This window comes from Phyllobates terribilis, unplaced genomic scaffold (genome assembly GCF_046119375.1).
Source record: "Phyllobates terribilis strain yellow unplaced genomic scaffold, ASM4611937v1 Scaffold_13__5_contigs__length_258822181, whole genome shotgun sequence".
Classification (NCBI taxonomy): Eukaryota; Metazoa; Chordata; class Amphibia; order Anura; family Dendrobatidae; genus Phyllobates; species Phyllobates terribilis.
Window position 1 is genome coordinate 212,632,929 of NW_027362773.1, and position 24,738 is coordinate 212,657,666.

Below are 24,738 nucleotides of genomic sequence, written 5' to 3' on the forward strand. Positions count from 1 at the left end.
TTATAATATCATAAATATCGCACACAACGACTACACAACATCGCATATATGTAACATGACCTACGACACGGACAAGGCGGAAGAGAAAAACGTATAGATTCTAATGCCAAAGAATTAGACACCATGTACTTATGCCCCAGCGCGGTCATTAGGAGCAGGAACGCTCTTGATTTTTAATGTAACTCCTATTTCGCCATAAATAAGAACAATCCTGATTGAAGAGAGATGATGTTACAACGTATTTCCTCTCCTCTCTCTCTGGCGCTATGAATACACATGGCAAAATGAGCTTGTGCAAACACAAAGGGGAATATTTCCCCAATGCTGTAATGTCGCCCTTACATGTGCGCTCACCTTATTATTGCTAACAGGCTGGTTAGCATTGGGTCACCTCTGCATCTCCGTCTTCCCTCAGCAGGGTCACTTATCTCCAGGCTAGATTTAGGAGGAGGGTTTATGCATTCTCTCATCCCACTTGCTCTTATTATTTTCTGTTTGTCCCCTGTCATATTTTTCTACTGTCTGCCTGACAAGAGATTGGCAACATTAACCCCTTCCCGTCGAGCATGTTGCTATAGGTCCCCTCCATCCTGCGGCTGGCATCCTCCCAGAGACCTACCTACCTGTTTCCTTGTGCCATAAATTGACCGTTCTATAGAAAATACCCTTTATGTGGCCTTTAAAAAATAAATAAATAAATACATATATATATATTTTTATATTATTGTGTGTGCATGCCTTACAAAAAAAAAAAAAAGATGCTCCTACGCTAGGTCATCCGTTCCAATTATACTTGTGTGTTGTTTTGCAGCAGTCCAAAAGAAAATAGCATTTTTTGTTTTTCTCGGTCTCGATTTGTAATGGACTGTGAAAAAAAAAATGATTATGCTCTGTGACTATAGTTCATTAGTTATAACCTCAGAAATATAGGACATTCTTTTTTTTTTTAAATATGTGGATTATTTCCGTAATAAAATTCCTTGCCCTTCCTCAACAGCAGCAAAGCAGACACGAGCGAAATCCTGTTTTTTGTTTTTTTTTATTGAGAAGGCATATAATTCATTTCTTCCCTATCTCTGTTCACCATCCCCCATGTTCCTGCCCAAAAATGAATGTGCTGAAATACTATTAGGCTGTCTGGTTATGTATTTTTGATGAGCCCATGCAAGACACTGGCTGACCCTGCACGGCACGTGTTAGAATTGCACCGAAGAAGCTTTTCATTTAAGTTATGCTATCCAGTCTAGGTGACCTCTATTAAATAAAAAGGGAGCAAACAACCTTTCCTGTGGCCTTTGGGACCTTTTCCTTCAAAGATTATTTTTTTCTATTATCATGTACATTAAATGTAACATTACTATCTTTATGGCCGAACATATTTTCATTCTTTATTTTTTTTTTATCCTTACTGCAGAAGGATTTACAAAAAAAAAAAAAAGCATTATTTCTATAGAAAGTGGAATCTGAAATTCAGTCTCTGTGGTCAGATTATTAAAATTACCTGTTTTTTTTTTTCCGAAGAGACAAAGCTGGAATACAAAACATTTTTTTTTTCCGTGCACAAAGCAGGAATGATAAAAAAAAAAAATAAATAAAGGAAAAATAATTTAGCCGTACACGTGAGCCAAGAGTTCTGTTTCAAATAAAACAAAGAATTTTTATTTTGGTATTTGTGTAACCCTTAGAGTTCACTTAAAATTGCCTTTTCTTAGCATCTCAGACTCATCTTATCTCTTGATTTTTTATTTATAAAATTTCTTATTGTGGTTTGAAATCTTGAATGATGAAGATCTCCTGGTAGAAAAATCGTAGCCGCTGCTCATGCATCTATTAATATTATTTTAAACTGGTCGTCCACTCTCTTTTTTCTTATATTTGTCGTCCACTCTCCCTTTTTTTTAATATTTATTTGTCGTCTATTCGCCCATTGTTTTTTTTATTATTATTATTATTATTTTGCACATGGATCATTTACATATTTGCCTTTTTTTTCTATTGACTTCTTGAGCCCCTTATTTTGAGAGCTATTTATAAAGGACTAGGATGTGACCCACCCCAAGTCATGTCCTCCCCCTTGAGCTGTACACTTCATGATGCTTTGACTGTTCACTTAACATGGAGTTGTCTTTTATTTTTTTTTTTATAAACCCAGGCACAACACACAGAAAGAGGAGGAGGAAGGAGGGAGAGAGAGAGAGAAAGGGAGAGAGAGAGGTAAAAACTAAAAACCCTGAAGGACGGGTCTCAAAAAAATCTAAAGAAACCGCGGGGAATTTCTTTTTTTAAGACCAAGAGAAAGCAAGGCGTCTTGTGGTAAGGTTGCTTTCTATTTTTTTTTTTTATTGGCTTCTGTGGTGTCCTTACGTTTAATCCCGTCCACCTACTTAGTTGTCTAATTGTAGCTTCCTCAGAGGACTGGAGATTGATGGGTGTGGAAAATGAGCGAAGTTCCTCGCTTAAGTCATACGAGGGTGGCACTCATGTAAATATGCAAATTGGGTGGCAGGGCTGCCTTGTTGACACGTGTATGTGTTTCTTGCCTCTCCCCACCTCCCCGTCTGATCTTCTACAGATCGCTCTTGTTTCTTGTGATCACCAGCTCTGCGTGTAGAAAAAGGGGGAATGAATGTGTGTGTGTGTAGGAAAAGGAGGGTTGTAATAAAAATATTACTGCGCTGGAGGGCATTGCTGCAAATTTCCAATATTAATGTGTGCCTTTTTTTTTTTCTATCTACATTTGCATGTCAAAGTACTGAAGGTGTGAAGACCAGAGATTAGTATTGAAATGACATAATGATGTAATGATTAAAATCGGATGACTTCTGTGAGCGAGTGACGGAGGGAGGTGTGTGTGTGTTGTGCGAGGAGTAAAGGGGGAGGTGATGGAGCAAGAAGGGATGTAAAGCATCCTCTCCCTGCTCCGCGCCTGTTCATCACAATGTTTCGATTAGAATGATAATAATAATGATGATGGTGATCGTTCCAGGTAAATAGGAGCCTCCATCTTCATCCCTTAGCCGTATCATTTTATTATGCATACTTAATTATCACTTACCAGCCCCATGTTGCTAATAAAATCTATACATACATAAATTAATCAAGATGTACATAAAACATTTACAAATTTGCTCGTTTTGAACTTTTTCAAAATGTACAAATAAGTTCATATATTTTTTTAAATATTAACATAGGTTTGTGTAATTTGCTCCTAAGTCATTAACATAAACTTTTTACTTTACAACTATCATCATTAGTTATTAGTGTAATATATATGTATATTTAATCATATCTGTAGCTCAGCAAATATTCGCAGATATATATCATCATTGATTATATATGGGTTATATTGGGGACACGTGTGATATATATGTATATTTAATCATATTATCATATTATCTATAGCTCAGCAAATATAAGCTGATATATATCTTCATTGGTTATATATGGGTTATATTAGGGACACATTTAATCATATCTAAAGCTCAGCAAATATGTGCAGATATACAGTATATCATCATTGGTTATATATGGGATATATTGGGGACACATGATATATATGTATATTTAATCATATCTATAGCTCAGCAAATATGTGCAGATATATGTTTCTGAGACCGAAAATCAGTTGCAAACGTGGGAATGGGGTCGTATCTGTAGCATGCATATGAACGGGACAGTCGCAGAAAAAAACCCAATCTACCATATGTGAATGTACTTGTACGAGCTAGTAGGTATCCAAAATCATCGAAACAACCACATCACGGGTCACCAAAATCAACAATGGTGTATTGCCAAGCTCTTCCGAATAAAAAAAATGAATGACATTGGTTCACATTGCACATTCCCTCGGTCACTATGGTGCATTAATAGCTATCGTGGAGATCGGAATATTTCGGGGATCCTGCATCGTCACTACTTATGGCCGAGGATAGAAAAGTCCGCACTCGGTATCAGTTTCACCTGATTTTTTTTTACTCCTGGAGTGATTTTATACTGTTCTCTTGGAACTGTGCAGTGCCAATAAAGAAGAAAGGCAGCAATGAGGATTTGGTGCTATTGATCTGCCCAAGGGGATCATTAGGCATCACTATCAATCTACAAATCAGTAGGCCTGTGTTACTTGCTTGGGCAGTCATTGCCAATTTGTTTCTATTACATAGCCGAGCCCGGAGGTGTTTGATGAGCGAGTCTGGTGTTCAGCTCGACACTGCTGAGAATACACACTTAATGTTGCTGAGATGTTTAAGGGACTTTATATTGCTTTTTTTTCCCCCTCGCTTGCATGTATAGCACTTTTTTTTCCATTTTTTTCCCGTTACACCACAATTATTTAGCTGTCACAATGCATAAAGAGACCTGTGGGCAGTCATGTACACCTATGTTTAAGCGCACACATGGATCAGCTCATGCTATTAACTATTCTGCACTGTAAAAGCATAGTCAATGAAAAAGAAAATGCATACACATTGGATACATTGCCTTGAAATTCGCCATGGACGTGAGAGCTCGTATAGCTTTTGAGTCACATAACAAAAAATACTGGCAAAACAGCTGCCACTTTGTCATGATATGATTACTACAGGAATATGTGGCAAGGGGGTGGGGGTGTTTAACCTTTTCGTCTCCTGGAGAATTCCAGTATGAAAGTGGTTGAGAGGCAAAAGTGTTCAGTCCCCCAGTCCATAATTAGAGTATGTGAATCACAAATGATGTCAACCAGGGTTAACTTTGGCTACAAGGAATATGTATACAGAGGCTCAGACTGGCCCACAGGGGAACAGGTGAAGCCCCCGGTGGGTCCCTGTGCAGGGGTAAGTCACTTAGCCCTCAACATGAGCAGTAGTTGATCCAATACATTTGATTCTCTATGTACAGACAGATGCAGCTCCTCTTCCTTCATTCAACAAACTACTCAGTGTATTATATAGAAGCAGAGATAAACTTGTGAATGAAGGTAATGCAATATTTGTATGTAGCTCAACAGTGGCCCCCAGAATCAATGCCACTGGTGGGCCCTTGCCACCCTCAATTCAACACTTTATATACATCATAATTTGTGAACTTTCAGCATATCTTTTTATCTATCTATCCATTTATTTTGTTTATGTATCTGTGATATCTGTGTTTTGACCTATCTTTGATATTTTCCTATTAATTTATCTCATTTCTATCAGTCTCTCTAGCAATTATCTTGATCATATCTCTCTCTCTATCTATCTAATCAAAAAGAAAACTAGGTAGCACCTGCTTGTGACAAAAACTAAGTCTGGGTGCAAGGCCTCTCTTGTAACTGCCAAACCTGATCATATAAACACACAAATTGAAGCGGCACTCCAAAAAATAAGGTGCAAATTACTGGACTTTATTGGCCCATGTGGCAACGTTTCGATTCATAGCATTGCTGGAGAAAGGTTCACACTATGAATCAAATCTATCTATCTATCTATCTATCTATCTATCTATCTATCTATCTATCTATCTTTCCATCTATCTATCATCTATCTAATATCTATCCATCCATCCAGCCAAACATCTATCTATCTATCTATCTATCTATCTATCTATCTATCTATCTATCTATCTATCATCTAACTCATATCTATCTAATATCTATTGATCTATCTATCTACAGTAATATCTATCTATCCATCCATCTATCTGTCTAATATGTATCTATCTAATAGCTGTCTCTCTAATATCTATCAAATATCTATCTATCTATCCACCTATCTATCATCTAACTCATATCTATCTAATATCTATCAATCTATCTATTTACAGTAATATCTATCTATCCATCCATCTATCTGACTAATATCTAATATCTATCTATCCATCCACCTATCTATCTATTATCTAACTCATATCTATCTATCTATCTATCTATCTATCTATCTATCTATCTATCTATCTATCTATCTATCTATTTATCCATCTATCTAGCTAGCTAATTTTCCTACATATCTATGTGTCTCTCTATCTATGCCCACACGACTCAATGACTGGTTGTGTTTTTATAGACGGATATAATTATTAACATTTTCCGCTAATTTTCAATAATATGTCAGCTCTTTGTTTTCCTCATAAACATGCTATTCCAGAAATAGTAACATCGCCATATGTTTTTTTTTTAAAAAGCTTGTAAAATCCGAGTTATTTTGTGTTTTTCCTCAAACTATCAGCACAAACGTTCCAGCCTTTCCATGTAGTGATGTGCTGGCTGTTATGTTACAGATCAGGACCCCGTCTGAGCTTTTGCATGCCACAAATTGGTCATGCTTCCACATATGCTAGCACTCTAATGAGTTTCATAAAAAATAGGCAGAAATATTCATGACTCTCATAAAAGATATCATGTTTTATCCTCTTCTCCCTGGGCTTGTTCTTACCAGATATTTTATAAGTTCAGGAAAATATTTGTCATGCCACCCAAGCCAAAACCGAAATGGCCAAATTACTACTCCATCCAATCATCCCCCCATAGTCATTGTGAATAATTATACTTTATTTCTGGAGCAGATTGGCAGCACAGGGCACGGTGGTGGACAAAGCAGACACTCAGTTAGATAAATGGTTTGTCACCGGTGACGTATATCATCGCAGGCAGACACAAAAGATATCCAGGACCCTGCCCAGACGACCTTTCCGTCCGGAGGGTCATTTTATAGATTTAGCAAGAATAAAGCCCCCTGACATTATATTTAAATCCTGGAACATCTATTTATTATGTTATTGGGGGATTGCACACGTTTCCATTGTTTTGTTTTTTTTAGTTAAGTGTTATAATAGTCTTGCAGCTCTTGAATAGATATAGCAGCAGTAATGTAATATTTATGACTATACCCAGCTGTATATTGTCTTTGGAGGAGGTCTCAAGTCTTCCTCTCAGATTCAATTTTATGAATAATGTGTTGTTAGTGGATTTTTTAAAGCCCGTTATCTTTGTTATTCACGAAAGGAAACAAATTGTGCAACCTCTCCTTATCAGATACCGCTGGAAAGAAGCTGTGCTTTTTAGTGATTCTGATGTATGAAATACTCGCTTCAAAAGGGAAACATGTCTGCTCGCTCTCATTATAAGAGGACGGCCATTGTTAGAGCACAATTGGGGCCCTCCTTCGTGTTTTTCACTTTGTAACGAAAATCCTGAATGGGGCACCTTGCGGCTTGAAACTTAAGCAACTTTTATTCTTTTTTTTTCCTGCTTTTTTTTGTTGAGAACTGGCGCTTCATAGAATTTTAATTGCTAAGGCAGGAAGTGCAGCTCCTCTCACACTGAATGCAGACGGGATCACGGACATTGCTATTCATTTTAGACCCAAGTTTCCTTGAAGCATGTTGGTTATACAGGAAGTCGCACAGGGAAATTGTAGATCTGATTTTTTTTTACGGCTGTGTATCATCTCTTCTGCGTATGATTAATGAGTATATCTATATTTACTGTGTCAGTTTTTGGGGAGATCAAAGAATCATAGAATGTTAGAGTTGGAAGGGAACTCTAGGGTCATTGTGTTCAATGCCCTGCTCAGTTCAGGATTCACTAAACCATCTCAGACAGATGTCTGTCCAGCCTCTGTGTGAAGACTTCTATTGAAGGAGAACTCACCACCTCTCGTGGCCGCCTGTTCCACTCATTGATCACCATCACTGTCAAAAAGTTTTTTCTAATATCAAATCTGTATCTTCTCCCTCTCAGTTTCATTCCATTGCCTTTCGTGTTTCCATATGCAAATGAGAATAAGGATGATCCCTGTACACTGTGACAGCCCTTCAGATATTTGCAGATAGCTATTAAGTCTCCTCTTAGCCTTCTTTTTTGCAAGCTAAACATTCTCAGATCCTATAACCGTTCCTTGTAGGACATAGTTTGCAGACCGGTCACCATCCTGGTAGCTCTTCTCTGAACTTGCTCGAGTTTTTCAATGTCTTTTCTAAAATGTGGTGCCCATAATTGGACACAGTATTCCAGATGAGGTGTGAACAAGGAGGAGTAGAGAGGGATAATTACTTAACGTCATCTAGTCTCTATACTTCTCTTAATACATCCCAGATTTGTGTTTGCCTTTTCTGCTGCTGCATCACACTGTTGACTCATGGGCAGTCTGTGATCTGTTAAGCCCCCGTCTCACATAGTGAGATCGCTAGCGAGATCGCTGCTGTGTCACGGTTTTGGTGACGCAACAGCAACCTCACCAGCGATGTCGCTATGTGTGACACTTTGCAGCGATCAGGCCCCTGCTGTGAGGTCGCTGATCGCTGCAGAATGTCCTGGACCTTTTTTTGGTTGTTGCCCTCCAGCTGGTCAGCACACATCGCTGTGTGTGACCAGCAGGAGCAGCGATCAGGCTGGTAACCATGATAAACATCGGGTTACTAGGGGCACACGCGCACCTAGTAACCCGCTGTTTATCATGGTTACGAGCCTGCTAAAGTGAGCGGTAACCTCCGGCTCACCGTAGCAGAGTGGTAACCATGATAAACAGCGGGTTACTAGGAGTGCGTGTGCCCCTAGTAACCCGATGTTTACCATGGTTACCAGCCTGCTCCTGCTTCAGCAGGCTGGTAACCAGGAGCAGGACATCGTGGAAAGATTCTTTCCACGATGTCGCTGCTCCCCTGATCGTTGGTGAGCCTGCCTGTTTGACAGCTCACCAGCGACCACATAGCGACGCAGCAACGATCCCTGACAGGTCGTATCGTTGTCGGGATCGTTGCAGCGTCGCTAAGTGTGACGGGGCCTTTAGTATACCCAAATCTTTTTCACACATGCTCTTGCTTAGTTCTATTCTTCCCATTCTGTAGATGTAATTTTCATTTTTCTTGCCCAGATGTAGAATCTTGCATTTCTCCCTGTTAAATATCATTCTATTAGTCGCTGACCATTGTTCAAGCTTATCTACATCCTTCTGAATCCGTTCTCTGTCTTCTCTAGTGTTCAAAACGCTGTCCCTCGCCATCTAGTGCTGTGTCTCCTAGCTTTGAATTGTCTGCAAATTTGATTAGTTCCCTTTTCTAGATCATTTATAAACATGTTGAACAATACTGGGACCAGGACAGACCTTGTGGTACCCCACTTGAAACACTCTTCCAATTGAATGTGCAGTGTGATCACTGCGCCAGTTATGAATCCACCTAACCGTAGCCTTGTCAAGCCCATACTTGGTTATTTTTTCAATAAGGATAGTATGAGATACTTTATCAAATGCTTTGTTGAAGTCGAGATATACTATGTCTACTTCATTTCCCTGATCCAGCCAGTCAGTGATTCTATCATAGTAGGAAATTAGATTAGTCCGGCATGACTTGTTTGCTACAAACCCATGCTGGCTCTGGTTAATTACTGTATTCTTATCCAAGTACTTACAGACATGCTATTTAATAATTTGTTCAAAGATATTTCATGGTATAGAAGTAAGACTCACTGGCCTGTAATTTCCTGGCTCCATCTTCTTTCCTTTTTTGAAGATAGGGACAACATTTGCCCTTCTCCAATCTTCTGGGACTTCTCCTGTTCTCCAGGATTTTTCAAAGATTCTGACTACTGGTTCTGCAATTCCCTCTGCTATCGCTTTCAGTACCCTAGGATGCAATTCATCTGGACCAGGAGATTTAAATTCATTTAAATTAGCTAAGTGTTCCCTCACCATCTCTCTGTTTATACTGTAGATATTGTGGATTCTTTTATTTCTTCAATAGCAGAGTGAAGATCAGTTGATGTTACATTTGCTTTCTTAGAGAACACATGCAAAATAGGAATTTAAAAGTTCAGCCTTCTAAGCATCATTTTTGACCAATTCACCCTTTTCATCCTATTAAAATCCTATAGCATCTTTGACTTTTCTTTTGCTTTTGACATACCTTCAAAATTGATAAACGATGCCACGAAGGTCACATTGATGTTTACACTATATCAGACAGCTGATACATTATGAATGGTGTGCCAGGACATCCTTATGATAGTACTGTTGAAAATCACAGTTTCATCAATCCATATATCTTATGTTGCTCTAACATCTGAAAGGTGCCATCAGCAAAACGCTCAGTTGGTCGACAGCTATCTTTCCCAACCTCCCCATAAACATGCTTGTGTTGTCAATGAAATGAGGGGTGTAAGCTGCTAGACTCCCCCTGTAAGAGAAATGTTAACATCAGTAAAATAACATTAGTTTACGTCTGCCACTAATTTGACTGATACTACACAAAGGGCATAACCTCTATGCATTCTTATTACAGGAACTCAGAACCAAAGGACTACAGAGGGTGTCGGCCTGGTGACCCTGAGCTTCAAAGCTTAGACAGATGGTTACTTCTGGCCAGGCTGGACATTTTCTATTTACTATAAGAAAGGAGGTTGTTGGCGGAAAGAAGGTATTTGATATGCAAGGTGCTCACCCCTAACTAACCCACTAACCCACGGTCCAGTTACTGACCTGTGATTTAAATATTACTATCTAGGGCTTTCTGGAAACTTAAGCCCAGGACTAGACATATAAAAGATGAACTACACAATGGGAAGATGTTCGCATGTGGGAGATCATCTTCAGCTGGATGTGATACATAAACCATTTCTCCTACCCTCGAGAAATCGGAAGAATAACTTTAGACGAAAACATTTAGGTGTTTCTGTTATTTTTCCATTTTAATTTTATAACTGTTTTGCTTATTTGTGTGTTGCTTTATTTTTATATTTTTACACTTTTTTCTGTAAGCACTGTACTTTTTATATTAAAGCTTAAAACTTTAATTCTTGTACTTCTTGTATGTTCTAAAAAATTCCATAGCCTTTCAGTGAGTGTGAGGCCTGCTATCAGACAGTAATATATACTGTATTTCGGGAACTCATCACCCTGTGTCATTGATGAGTGGTGGCAGCGTGTTGTGTGTCCGGGGTGTGTGGACTGTGTTGGGGTGGGATTTATGCTCACTTTGCAGCCTATAACAGAGGCTGAGTGCAAGTTTGAGTGAGAGGAGATAAATGAACCTTTGCAGTTGCATCCCACGTCTCATGCTGAGAAGTGTGTATGTGACCCCTTCCCTGGCAGAAACGTGTTCCTTGTGGGAATAGAAGGATCAGACACTATAATTCAGCATGCCCAATCTGTCTCCCACTGATATAATTTGTCAGGGGACTGTCAGGAGACCAAAATGCTGGTTTGTATAACATTAATGTGTATGGGGGCCTTAAAGGGGTTGTATTATCTGTTTTCCGGTGCCACCCACTCTTCTGCCTCTTGGCTTCCTGCTTGCCAGGGCGTTTAGTTCACTCATGAAGACTAATGGTCGCTCCTCTGGTCCCGACAGAATAAAATGTGATTTTTGCAAAGCTGCAAAAGAATTGCTACATGTAAACCTACTCCGTAATAGTGGCGTGAGATAGCCTACATAAGTCAACAATAGTGTATTAATAAATAGCACATAATTAATGTAATCTGGGCATACTGATTACACCCTCCCTGATTAAGTCGATTTACATATCCACTATTACCGTTAATTGAACATATTAATTACAACACATAATAATGACTTTTAGTTCTTCTATGTAAATTATATTTTAGTGTCTTTTCTTTGAGGAACAATTGCTGTCTGCCCGTTGTCTCCAGATCCGCTCAGGATGATTCTCTTCTATGTGATTGATATAATAGTAGATCAGATATACATGTCTATTTTTAAATCATTCATAATGTCTTTATTGTTCTCTTCACGTCTGCATTCCTCATTTCCGTCTTCCAGCTCCGACATAGGAGCAGAACAAGAAAATGACAGGTGTGCCAGATCAGTTGGACGCCAACGACGGCCCAGGTGACCCAACTGAGTACAAAGGGGTCTGTCAGTTTTCCGACATGTTGTCTGTCTTTGCATGCTATGCTGTTTTGCTTTGTGTTTTTAGGAAGATCTGTGATGGACGAGGCCCCAAATGCAAGTGTGAACATAGTCTTAGCTGTAACATTTTTGCACCAAATTAGATTTTTCTATAATTTTACTTTATGGCTATGCCCTTTTATGCTATGATTGTTTTAGGCATGGGTCTTGGAAATTTTGGATGACTTTGACTTACTGTATATGGGTCCATTAGTTGAAGACTCCAAAATATGGAATCATTATTAGAAATTGAGTTGTTAGCAATCATTGTGGAGAAGTAGGAGGAGGGGAGTTGTGACATCATCTATTATGTATGGTGGATCTTGTGTTAGGAAGAGGAGGTGAGCTGTGACATCACCTTTTGTGAATTGTGGATCCAGTGTTATCTACTGTATATAGAGGTGTCATCTGTCATTGTACAGGAGGAGGAGGTGATCTATGACATCACCTATTGTGAATGGTGGATCCTGTTTTATCTAATGTATATAGAGGTATTATCTGTCATTTTACAGGAGATGCAGGTGAACTGTGACATCACCTATAGTGAATGGTTGCTCCTGGGTTATATACTGGATATAGAGGTGTTATCTGTGATTGTACAGGAGGAGGTGAGCTGTGACATCCTATTGTGAATCGTGGATACTGTGTTATCGACTGTATTTAGAGGTGTTATCAGTCATTGTACAGGTGAGGAAGGTGAGCTGTGACATCACCTATTGTGAATGGTGGATCCTGTGTTATCTATTGTGTAATGTAATCATTATAATCCTGTCTGTGATGATAATGGGATGGTTACTGGAAGTGATTTTTACAGAACAGGAAGCTTCAAGATTATTGTGCAGCTCAGTGGCCAAAGTGAAAAACTTCAAGATTTCAGGATTTTTTATATACAGTAGATATGAACATGAACAATAAAGCAAACTTCAAACAGGAACATTTTGGAAATAATATGTTTAGCATAAAAACAATAAATCATTTTGGTGGCCACATATATGTCAAAAGAATTGCATAGTTTATGTAAGGTGCTATTTACATCACATTTTCAGCGTCTTAATAATATGTATTATGTACACCAGGAAAAGCCCCCAACATTGGCCTACAATGTATTGGCATACAGTGCGATACATTGTTTATAGCTTCTGTGGTTGATCAACTCGCTCGGTTTCTTAAAGGGGTAGGCACAGGAAGCGTTTCTATTTAAAGTGCGGCTGGTTTATTGCAATCCTCATAAACCATGTCACCAGAAAATGTAAATACAGCCTTTGTCCGGCAGAAGGAAAAACAATAGTGCAGGTTAGCTCACCTGGCTTAGAGTCCAGCTTCCATGTCCTTTAGCAAAGGCATTCAGTCCAGGAAAATGCAATCTCCATACATCCACACTGTGAAACAAACAGCTCTCAATTTACCCCCCAGGGCAGTCTCACCCAGGGGTGGAGATTGTAACATTCCTTGCGGCGTACTTGCATAGTGCACCACCTCCCACTATGCAAGACCGCAATCTTACCTGTCTGTCCAGTCTGCTATTCCTGCTCCTGTGCATGCTGTTTGCATGTCCCTTGACTGACTGCTTAGGGCGGCGGCCCGGTTACTTCCTGATTCTTATAGCTGCTGTGGGCGCACCCCTAATGCATCTCCAGCCTATTGCTGTGAGTCACTGGATATTTAAACCCCCTCCACCCAGTAGGAGGTGCCTGAGCAACTCGTTCCTTCAGAGGGCTTCTTTCCTCTGATGTGCCAGGTCCTGTCTGAACTATCTCCTAGCCTGTTGTCTGTCCGCCTTCCTGGAGGCTGCATTTCCAGGCCAGTCTGAACACGCTCCTAGCCTGTTCGTCCCGCCTTCTAGGGGCCGCATACCTAGATCTGTTATCTGTGTTTTCTTGCCTGTCTGTCCGCCTTCCTGGAGGCTGTATTTCCAGGCCAGTCTGAACACGCTCCTAGCCTGTTCGTCCCGCCTTCTAGGGGCCGCATACCTGGATCTGTTATCTGTGTTTTCTTGCCTGTCTGTCCGCCTTCCTGGAGGCTGTATTTCCAGGCCAGTCTGAACACGCTCCTAGCCTGTTCGTCCCGCCTTCTAGGGGCCGCATACCTAGACCCGCTCCTGTGTGTCAGTTCTTGTCTGAACACTCTCCTAGCCTGTTACCTGTTTTTCTCTATGTCCATACCTTCCCTTTTCCTGCAGAGTCTGAACCCGCACCTAACTCCTACTCGTTGTCACTGTACTTTCGTTTGTGAGTTTAGAGTCCACTCGCTACTTCATTGCAAGTACCTTGTGTGTATCTGGTTCTGCCTTTCCCTTCCAGTCTGTTCCGTGTGAACAGAGCCCTGTCTCCTCTGCTCTGCCTTACTCACCGCTCCGGCGGTTCCTGCCTGCTCTGCCTTGATTGCCGCTCCGGCGGTTCCTGCCTGCTCTGCCTTGCTCACCACTCCGGCGGTTCCTGCCTGCTCTGCCTTGCTCGCCGCTCCGGCGGTTCCTGCCTGCTCTTCCTTGCTCGCCGCTCCGGCGGTTCCTGCCTGCTCTGCCTTGCTCACCGCTCCGGCGGTTCCTGCCTGCACTGCCTTGCTCACCGCTCCGGCGGTTCCTGCCTGCTCTGCCTTGCTCACCGCTCCGGCGGTTCCTGCCTGCTCTGCCTTGCTCACCGCTCCGGCGGTTCCTGCCTGCTCTGCCTTGCTCACCGCTCCGGCGGTTTCGCTCTGCTCTGCCTTGCTCACCGCTCCGGCAGTTCCTCTCTGCTCCACCTTGCTCACCGCTCCGGCGGTATCTCTCTGCTCTGTCTTGCCCACCGCATCAGCGGTTCCGTTCCTGAGTCTCAGTCTGTACTGCACCCTATCCAGTCTGCGCGCCAGCCGTGCTTGTCAGTACCCCCCGTCTGCACTCCAGCCGTGTTTGCCAGTACCTCCCCATCTGTACGCCAGCCGTGCCTACCTATACCCACCAGTCTGTGTGCCTGCCTAACCTGCCTGTTCCTGTATTCCCCGGTGTGGGTCAACAGCCGTGTCCGGGGTCTGACCTGGAGTAGCACCTGGCCCCTCTGCTCGGTTCCTCCCTGGTGCACGGCGTCGTTAGCCAGCGTGCGACCTTGGTCGGATCGGGTGGATACTTAGTTACGCCCCTCCAGGCACTCTCCGGTTCATGGCACAGTGGAAACACTAAATCACGCACACGCCAGTCAGTCCGGGCGTGTGCACAACAGAGAAATATGGTGAGGAGCAGTACAGCTGCTCCTAATCAATCTGTCATGGCCAACTAACCCTTTTTAGTCCAACATGAACTAAAGCATTACTTCAAGTTTATCTCCCACCCACTAGGTGTCTAAAAACAACCTTACATACCTCCCCCGTCTGCCTAAAGCCGTGACTTGGCACCTTCTACCACTAGATATGGAATTCTCGAGAGGGGATCGGTATTACTTTGCTCCTTCCGATGATGTAGCCCAGGTGTTTTCCCTTCTTTTTCCCCATGGCACACTTCTTTGGGTTTATGGTAAACCCCCCTTTTTTCAGCAAATCCAGCACGGCCTGGACCTTCTGAAGGTGACTTCCCCAATTCAGGCTGAATATCACAACATCGCCGAGGCAAGCTACGGTGTACTTTTTGTGAGGAGCTAAGATCCGATCCATGACTCTCTGGAAGGTAGCTGGGTCTCTTTGCGGCCCGGACAGCCTTCTGGTATACTGGCAGCAACTGTCAGGTGTAGGAGAGGCCGTCTTCTCCTTTGCACTTTGAGAGAGGAGGATTTGCCAGTAACCTTTCAGTAGGTCCAGGGAGGTGATGTATCGGCTGACCCTAGCTTCTCCATGAGTTCATTGACATGCAATTTAGCCACCTTATTGAGTTTCCTGTAGTTGTTGCAGAAATGCCCCTCTCCAACAGTGGGGCTGAACCCGCCGCTCGTTGACTCCTCGATGGCACCCAGGCTCAACACTCCTCTTCTCATTCACCTCGCGGCGGGCTTTGGGGATTCTACACGGCTTTTGGTTCACCTGCATATGTGGTTCAGTCAGGATTTCATGTTCAACAACCTGCATACGTCCGGGTAACTCTGAAATCAGGTCTTGGTTCCGCTGAAGAAGTTCTCGGCACTGTTGTTTCTGGGACGGTGATAGTGTCTCTTCCTCTGCAACATCCTCAGTGTCCCCTTCTGGCTTGTCCTGCCAACATTGAGATTCAACTGGGTCCCTCTGTTGCCCTGCCTTGATGGGTAGCGGTACGAGAGGATTTTGGAAGAGAGAGGTGGTAATAGTTAACTGGCAGGTGGGACAGGATTTACAATACCTTAGGATTTCCCGGTGACATTTGAGACAATAGAACCTCCGAATGACCTGTTCTTTAGTTTTGCCCACCCCCAGATGTTTACCTAAGACATGTGAATGGGCCCTGTCCAACACCCTTTGTCTATAGGGACCTGGTACCAACAATTGCTCCACTACCTCCTCACTCACCTTAGTAACCCGGTACAATAAGTCCCCACGCAACATGAAATAGGGAAACCTGGTGTCAGCCCCTGACTTCTGTGCTATACCATTTATAACGGTTACCTTATTGAACTCTTCTTTTAGAGTTAGGTCCCTATTTTGGACGACCCCAAAATTTTCCCTCGTCACCCCTATCTCGGGAATGTCAGACTTAGGGGAAGCTGCCTTCTCCGTTTCACTCATTACACAAAAGAGAAACTCGTCAGACTCCGGGGTTGGTGAGACTTTTTTAGGGCCAACCTGCTTCTTACCCGAGTAATCGAGTTCTCTGCCCCTCCACCACAAATCCCAAAACGACACAAAGTTCCGGCCTATGATAATTGGGTGCAACAAGTCCAGGAGCACACTGACCTCATGGGACTCAGTACCTTTGGCTGTTTCAATGACCACTCTGGCCACCGGATAGTCTTTAGCATCCCCGTGAATGCAGCAGATGCCAACCTTCTTCCCAGTGATCAATTGGAGAGTGAGTGTGGCCCTCACGAGGGTCACAAAACTCCCTGAGTCTAGTAGTCCAATCATTTGCAGTCAATTCACTTTTACAGGACAAACTTGAGGCCCCTTGCCTGGTGGACAGTCAACACTGCAAGCTGGATATGCGTAGAAGGAACATCGGCATCCCATGCTACACTCCATTTGCTCAGTGGTCAGGGGACAATGGGCTGCTATGTGACCTGGACCGTGACATCTCCAGCAAATTACATCCACCGATGAGGGCCTTGGCATGACCTCTGGCGTCCCCTTGGACTTTGGACGCCCCACCCCCTTTTTAAACTCCGCACTCCAGTATGGAATGGGTTGCCTCCCCACGGACTCATTGACCCCCTGATACCTTTCGACCAGTCAAACCAAGTCATCGGCATTCCGGGGATCTCCCCGGGCAACCCAAGTCTGCATCTGGCTCGGGAAGGGAGTGCATGAACCAGTCCATTACAAATCGTTCCACCATTTGCGCTGGGGTAGAGGACTCCGAATGTAATCACTTTTGGAGGAGGTGCAGCAGATCAAACATTTGGGAGCGAGGGGGTTTGTCACGGTGATATGCCCAGAGGTGGTCCCGTTGTGCCCTGACAGACATTGTCACCCCCAAGCACGCCAAAATTTCTGTTTTCAATTTTTCATATTCGTTGGCAAAATTCGTAAGGCTAAATCATAGTAGGCCTTTTGTGGCTCCTCCGTTAAGTATGGCGCCAGGACTTCCGCCCACTACTCGGGCGGGAGTTTCTCTCTATCGGCGACCCTTTCAAAAACGGTTAAAAAGGCCTTTATGTCATCACCTGGGGTCATCTTCTGAAAGGCTCTCCTCACCGCCTTCCGGACAGAGAAATCATCAGTTGACATTGGGGTTGGAGCTGCCGCTGTGCCACAAATTGCCTCTGTGAGCACATCAATCTGCTGCTGCTGTTGTCAGCTCTGCTGCTGGTACTGTTGCTGCTGCTGTTGTTGCCGTTGCTGCAGCTGGTGCATCAGCAGCTTACTTGTCTCCTGTTGTGCCAGCTGTTGCTGCTGGAGCTGCTGCTGCTCCTGTTGCTGCTGGAGCTGATGCTGCTGGAACTGTTGCTGTTCCCTGTGCTGCTGCAGCTGCTGATGGTGGTGGCTTTGGACCAGGTGCTTGATCAGTTCCTCCATTTTGTTTGACCGTTGTCCATGCTCACAGCCGCCTTCACCCAGGACATGCAGTTTGTCCACAGCCGTCACACTTGTTTACTGGGGATCTTGCCCACACTTCTAACACCAACTGTGGTAGATCAACGCACTTGGTTTCTTAAAGAGGTTGGCACAGGAATCGTTTCTATTTAAAGTGTGGCTGGTTTATTACAATTATATATTACAATTATATTACAATTATTATAATTTATTACAATCCTCATAAACCACGTCACCAGAAAACGTAAATACAGCCTTTGTACGGCAGAAAGAAAAACATAAAATAACAAGTCCATACAATAGTGCTGGTTAGTCCACCTGGCTTAGAGTCCAGTTTCCATGTCCTTTAGCAAAGGCATTCAGTCCAGGAGACTTGCAATCTCCATACATCCACACTGTGAAACAAACAGCTCTCAATTTACCCCCCAGTCAGTCCCACCCAGGGGTGGACATATATGGTGAGCAGCAGTTCAGCTGCTCCTAATCAACCTGTTATGGCCGATTAACCCTTTTTAGTCCAGCATGCACTTAAGTATTACTTCAAGTTTATCTCCCAACCACTAGGTGTCTAACAACCATCTTACACTTCCTATATACACCAGTCCCTGCGGATACACTTGTATATACTTGTTCTCACCAAGCATAGGACCATAATGTAATGTGAAGTTGCGCATACATTAATCATTTTTGTAACTTTACTCTTTTTCTGCACCATTGTCAGGAGCTCCACTGTCTGTGAATGGAAACATGCTTGCTCATACTTAGAAGCTAAAAACATGTGACCTAGCTTTGCTCCTTCAGCTGTTGAGTTTGCTACAGTGTATCAATGTAGTCAATCTTCTGTAATCTAAACACACTAGCAGAAATTTCTTGCTTTTGCCCTCAAGATTTGTTAAACCATATCATGGTAGCTAATGGATATCGGCCTGTAGTCCAAGATGTTCAACGGCCGTCCATCTCATCTCTGTATCACCAAATAGGTTTAAAGCCACAGCCTCGTCATTCTGGAAATCCATGGTGGATTTACATGGATTAACCTGAAGTGATCATGTCACATCTTTCTATGACATATCGTATCATCAGGATCTCCCTTTAAAGGGGTTATCCCACATTATCACTTATTCACATTAGTGTTGAGCGAATGTGCTCGGATAACTTGTTATCTGAGCATGCTCGTGTGTTATCCGAGTATCTTCAGCGTGCTCTGCTAATATGTCTGACTCTCTGAGGCTGCATGTTGTGCGGCGGTAGACAGACACAACACATGCAGGGATTGCCTGGTTGTTAGGCAATCCCTGTATGTGTTCATCTGCCTACTGCCGCAAAACATGCAGCCGCTAGGAGGCAAACATATTAGCAGAGCACGTGAAGATACTCGGATAACACACGAGCATGCTCAGATAACACGTTATCCGAGCACAATTACTCACCACTAATCCACATTTTCCCCTTGTGCATGAAGTGGGATCATATACATTTTTATGACAATTTTACACAGCTTTTAATTAGTTATATTTAGTGAATTATTTATTTATTTATTCACTATGGTGATGTTTTTAAATATGCATATACATATATATTTTTATATATATATATATATATAATTTTATTTTAGTTTATTATTTTTTTATTTTTAGTTAAACTGCAGCAGAGACTAGCTAGTCCCAGTTAAGTTATTGTATGGGTCTAGACAGCATTACTGGTTATGTATTGTCAAGCTGAATTTGACTCTTAGGGCTCTCTCTCACTTGCTATTAAATTGGACGAATGCAATCCGATAAAAAAATCGGATTGCATTCGGACCAATTTAATCCTATGAGTGTGTGCTCAGTTGCGTTTATTTTTCCAGCGCTGATCGGATTGTGATCGGGCTTGAAAAAAATCGCAGCATGCTGCATTCGGATCACACGCACCCATATAAACTATGGTTGCGTGTGAAACATCGCACTGCACTCAGATAACACCCGAGTGCAGTGCGATTCCCGCCGATGCCAGCAACAGAGGAGATGAAGAAATAGATTTCTCCATCTCTCTCCGTGTGAGAGGATCGCAGCATGGAGCACTGACATTCGGCTTCCGCTCATAGAGGAGCGGGAACCGAATGTCATTAGCATATCGCATCCGATGCTATCGTATCAGATGTGATTCACTAGTAGGACCCCAGCCTTAGAAGCCATATACATAGTACAGTATTTACCCAGATGTATTGTCATTCAGTGATTGCCTTCAGCTTACTCTTTCCTTTTCCTGTCTTTCTATTTTCCAATCTTTCTCATAATACATTTTGGGCTCCATTCACACATCCGTGAATTTTATTGGACAGCACTCAGACCCATTCATAGACTTGTGGGTATATGGTCTGTAAATTGGACTAAACTATGACACATTTGTTTTGTTTTTTGTCTATGTTTTTTTTCCCTTACTATTGGTTTGCAAAAAAAAAAGTGGATAGAAAATGTTCGTGAGTCATGGACACGTGAATGAAATTTTTGGCTAAATATTAGGGCACAGTCATACATCTGTATGAATCGGACCAAAACTGGTCTGCTAATGCCGGAATGGCCGGTGGCTCTCCCGACCCGAGTGTAACTGCTTCATAAATTTCTATGAAGCTGTCAGGCTCGGGTTGGGAGAGCCACTGGCCAGTCCATGCATTGCGGTCCAATCTCGGTCCGATTTATACGGTTGTATGACTGCGCCCTTGCATGCAGTTTTGCTAATAATTGAAATGTGTCATGGATTTTGCATGTCCAAGGACAACTAGGTTCAACTCCACTACACTATGTATAAGCCCAATGTGCTACTGGGAAACAATCATCACAAGTGATCCTTCACACTGGCTTTGTGTTGAAGTCCTATTTTCCTCCTATTTGCCTTGCGAAGGTCAGTACATCGCCCGTTTCATTTGTCTCAAATGACTTCATGTTGAAGCCTTAAGTGCAGATTATAACGATACAAAAAATAATGGCCAAATACTACACCTCTACTAACTACTATGAAGTCTCAAATTTTAGTATAATTTGTACCATAGGAATAATAGGATTGTCATCGTAGAGGAAAGTCAGACATCTGGCATCAATCTTAGTAACCTGTCATTGACTATTAATTAAATCTCTCTGCTTGACATTTCTGCAGATCTCTTTATCTGTATTGACAAATTGACTTTTTAAGTCTTAAAAACATTAATATTATCAGAATTGACAGCAGTTCTAACAAAGGTTGGGTTTTGTATCTCATGGCCGTCATAAGGACCTTAAAATGCCGCCATATCATGGCTTGTTAAACTTGGCTTAGTTGACTTTTAGAACGCTGCGTTGCAAAAAATAAAATGCGGCGATTCATCAGGAAGAATCACTAGAGTCGGCATAACGTAGTTAATTATTTTTAAAGTGGGTTGATTGCAAAGCATTCAGTACTGTATACTATGTGTATTATCAAGCAGAATATTCATATTGTTGCTATACTTTGGGAATAATATCTATTATTCAGTAGTATTTCTGCTTGGTACATAAGGCTGTATTTGTGGTGTATTTGAATTCTGGCAATTGTTCTCTTTTTTTTTTAGTTATTTTAGGCTGTGGAGAAACTCCCATCATTTTTATTTCCAAAAATGGAAATGAATAAATAATATATTTACTCTGGGTTAGTATGAAGCGGGCTTAGAAGCTGAACCCACTTCACATGAAGTGGGTGCCAGTTATATTTTACAGCTACACAATTGCAGCCAGGTTTGTTTTTCTCTGGAAAGCTCTGGCATTTCAGAGAAAACATAGAGCGCAGCCAAGTCAGATCTCCTGCTTTGGACTGAGGAGGGGTAAACACCCCGAAACACGTGTCTGCAATTGTTTTTTTCTGGTTTGGCTCCTTATCCTAAGTCATCTGGCAAGGCTCATTAAAAGGTCGATATTGACTTTTAGGATAGCTACATCCAATAGGTGGCGAGAGATTTCAAGTCCTCTTCCTTTCTAAAGAGGCTATTTGCATACAGAGAAAACATAGTTTGAAGAGCCTTGGATCATAGGCAGTCATGAGACTAAGCTGTCGCCTTCTTGGCTGGATTCTCCCAGCACTGTTCTAGGTGATTGACACGTCTTTGGCAATGTACGCACTCTGATTCATGCTGCCTATCGTTTAGTCATCAGGAATCAAATGACAGGTTCCCTTTGATTCATCAGATGTCACTGTCAATAGTGACCATGGCATCTTAGCAGTTAGACAAGAGGGGGAGCCCCCTATGTCACCCCATCGGCCTTCCATGGGATGCCAGCTGTTTATTATGTCAGCCACGGCCCTAATTAGGCAGCACAGTGGCTCAGTGGTTAGCAATGCAACCTTGAAGCGCTGGGGTCCTGAGTTCAAATCTAACCAAGGACAATAGCTGCAAAGAGTTTGTATGTTCTCCCCATGTTTGCGTAGGTTTCCTCCGGGTTCTCCGGTTTCCTCCTACACTCCAAAGACATACTGATAGGGAATTTAAATTGTGAGTCCCAATGAAGACAGTGATGATAATGTCTGTAAAGCACTGTGGAATATGATGGGGCTATTTAAGCAAAACATAATAAATAATATAATACTGGAATCTTTTGATCAGGGATGTCAAACGCAAACACACAGAGGGCCGAAATGTAAAACTTGGACAAAGTCACGGGCCAACCAGTATACAGTATAATGGACCCCATACCGTCCTCCATACAGTATAATGGGCCCCATGTAAAGTCGTCCATGCAGTATAATGGCCCCATGTAGTCCTCAATACAGTATAATGGGCCCCACAAAGTCCTCCATACAGAATAATGGCCCCACATAGGATGGTGGTTCTGGTGTCACGTGCCAAATATAATCACCCCACCCCATGGGCCAGATTTGGCCCACGGGCCTGAGTTTGACATGTATGTTCTAGATCCACCATGTAACACTGTAAACTTCAAGCTATGCACAAGATACATGTTTTCACTTTCTGTATTGCAGCACTACATATCTCCACATAGGCTTTTGCTTTGACTTAAAGGGGTTGCCCATTTTTGACAATTTATTCAGTTTATTTTAAATTGAAAGACCCTATAAAAAAGCTGATTACATATTGTGCCACTGCTGTAATTTGAGAGGGGACACTGCAAAAACATGTTCAAGTTCCCCACAGTGCCTCCACAGGGCAAATAAAGTATTACACATTTCTCATTGAAATTAGTCGGCTGTCTGTGTAATACAGGAATGTGCTGGGTCCTCCAGAACAGGGTTCCCCAACTCCAGTCCTCAAGGCCCACCAACAGGTCATGTTTTCAGGATTTCCTTAGTATTACACAGGTGATAATTCCATCACCTGCACAGGCAATAATTCCATCACCTGTGCAATGCTAAGGAAATCCTGAAAACATGACCTGTTGGTGGGCCTTGAGGACTGGAGTTGGGGAACCCTGCTCCAGAAAATACAGATCTGTTACTGTTTTTTTTTTTTACACTATACATCTAGTTTTTATAATATGTATCACTTGGAGTTATCGGTTATAATATATATACAATATACCGTGTGTATATATATATATATATATATATATATATATATATATATATATATACATTGTGTATCTATTTAATCCTAGAAGGAGCGGAAAGTGAAATAGATGCATACGAATGAGTTAGGTGTCACATTTTCAATCACAAATTCCCGGTCTGTTTGCAGGCAATGACAGTGCCAGATGTAGTGTGAAAGGGAGCAATCTAAATGACAGAGTTTATTCTCAATACGAAAGTGGCATAAAAATATGCAAAAGCCGATCATATAGCTGCAGAAAGCCCTCCACAAAAATGTGTAACGAAAGCTGTTACTGGGAGTGAAGCTTCATGCACGGAAACAGCTGAGACGGCCTCAAACACTTTAACACTTGTTCAATTATATTGAAACACTTAAAAAAAACATATTAAAATCATACTTAAGACTTCAAAAACCCCAAATCATTAGCCGGGCCTGGACATATCAAGCAAATTGTTGCATGTTTCTGGTGAATTATTACTCCTATATTGTATATTAGCAGTGATGGAAAGTATAAATATATATTTTTTTTTACATAGCTAACAAATTTTGCCATTTGTCAAATTTTTTTTGTAAAGTTTTATGGAAGTGTCGGTAAGAATTTCTCATTTCCAAATTGCATATTACCAAATGATAATAATCATAATGTATTTAAGTCTCACGTCATAATATAGAATTATTGAATATTTTTATTTAAAGTTGGTTTCAATTAAAAAAGTGAAATATATAAATATGATAAAGTCAGATGTATCATGTATAATATAGATTATTGAAAATTGTATAATACTTATAGATTGTATGAATAGGTTGTAAATATACATTTTTTTATTATGTTTAGTATTACTACTAGGTTTAGGCCTAGTTTATGTTACATTTTTACTATATTATTTTCTGCAGCAATATTTGAGCCAACATTTCAAGAAATGTTTTACATTTTCTAAATTAATGAATGTAATTTATATTAATACTTACTAATAAATATACAGTCAGGGCCTATTTAAATGAAGTCTTTATTGTTGTTTTGTTTTTCAAAAAATTAAAAACATACAATTATGAAAAAATAAAATAAAAAAAAATAATAATAATAATAACAATAATACTACATAATAATATTAATAATAATGATAATAAAAAAAACATATTGTGGTTTGTAGTGTGATATACGCCCAGGTATAAACGAGACCTTAGGGCAATGTGATATTACACAAAGTAATGACATTAGTAACAAT

At 41.5% G+C, this 24,738-nt stretch overlaps 1 long non-coding RNA gene across 1 annotated transcript in view; it reads left to right on the top strand.

The window, feature by feature from the left end:
• Positions 1 to 2,098: 2,098 nt before the first annotated feature.
• LOC141174665 (uncharacterized) overlaps positions 2,099 to 24,738 on the top strand; it is a 549,426-nt gene continuing 526,786 nt past the window's right edge. Inside the window, exon 1 of the long non-coding RNA XR_012252939.1 lies at positions 2,099 to 2,313. This is a non-coding gene — a long non-coding RNA (uncharacterized lncRNA). The remainder of the gene's footprint in view (positions 2,314 to 24,738) is intronic.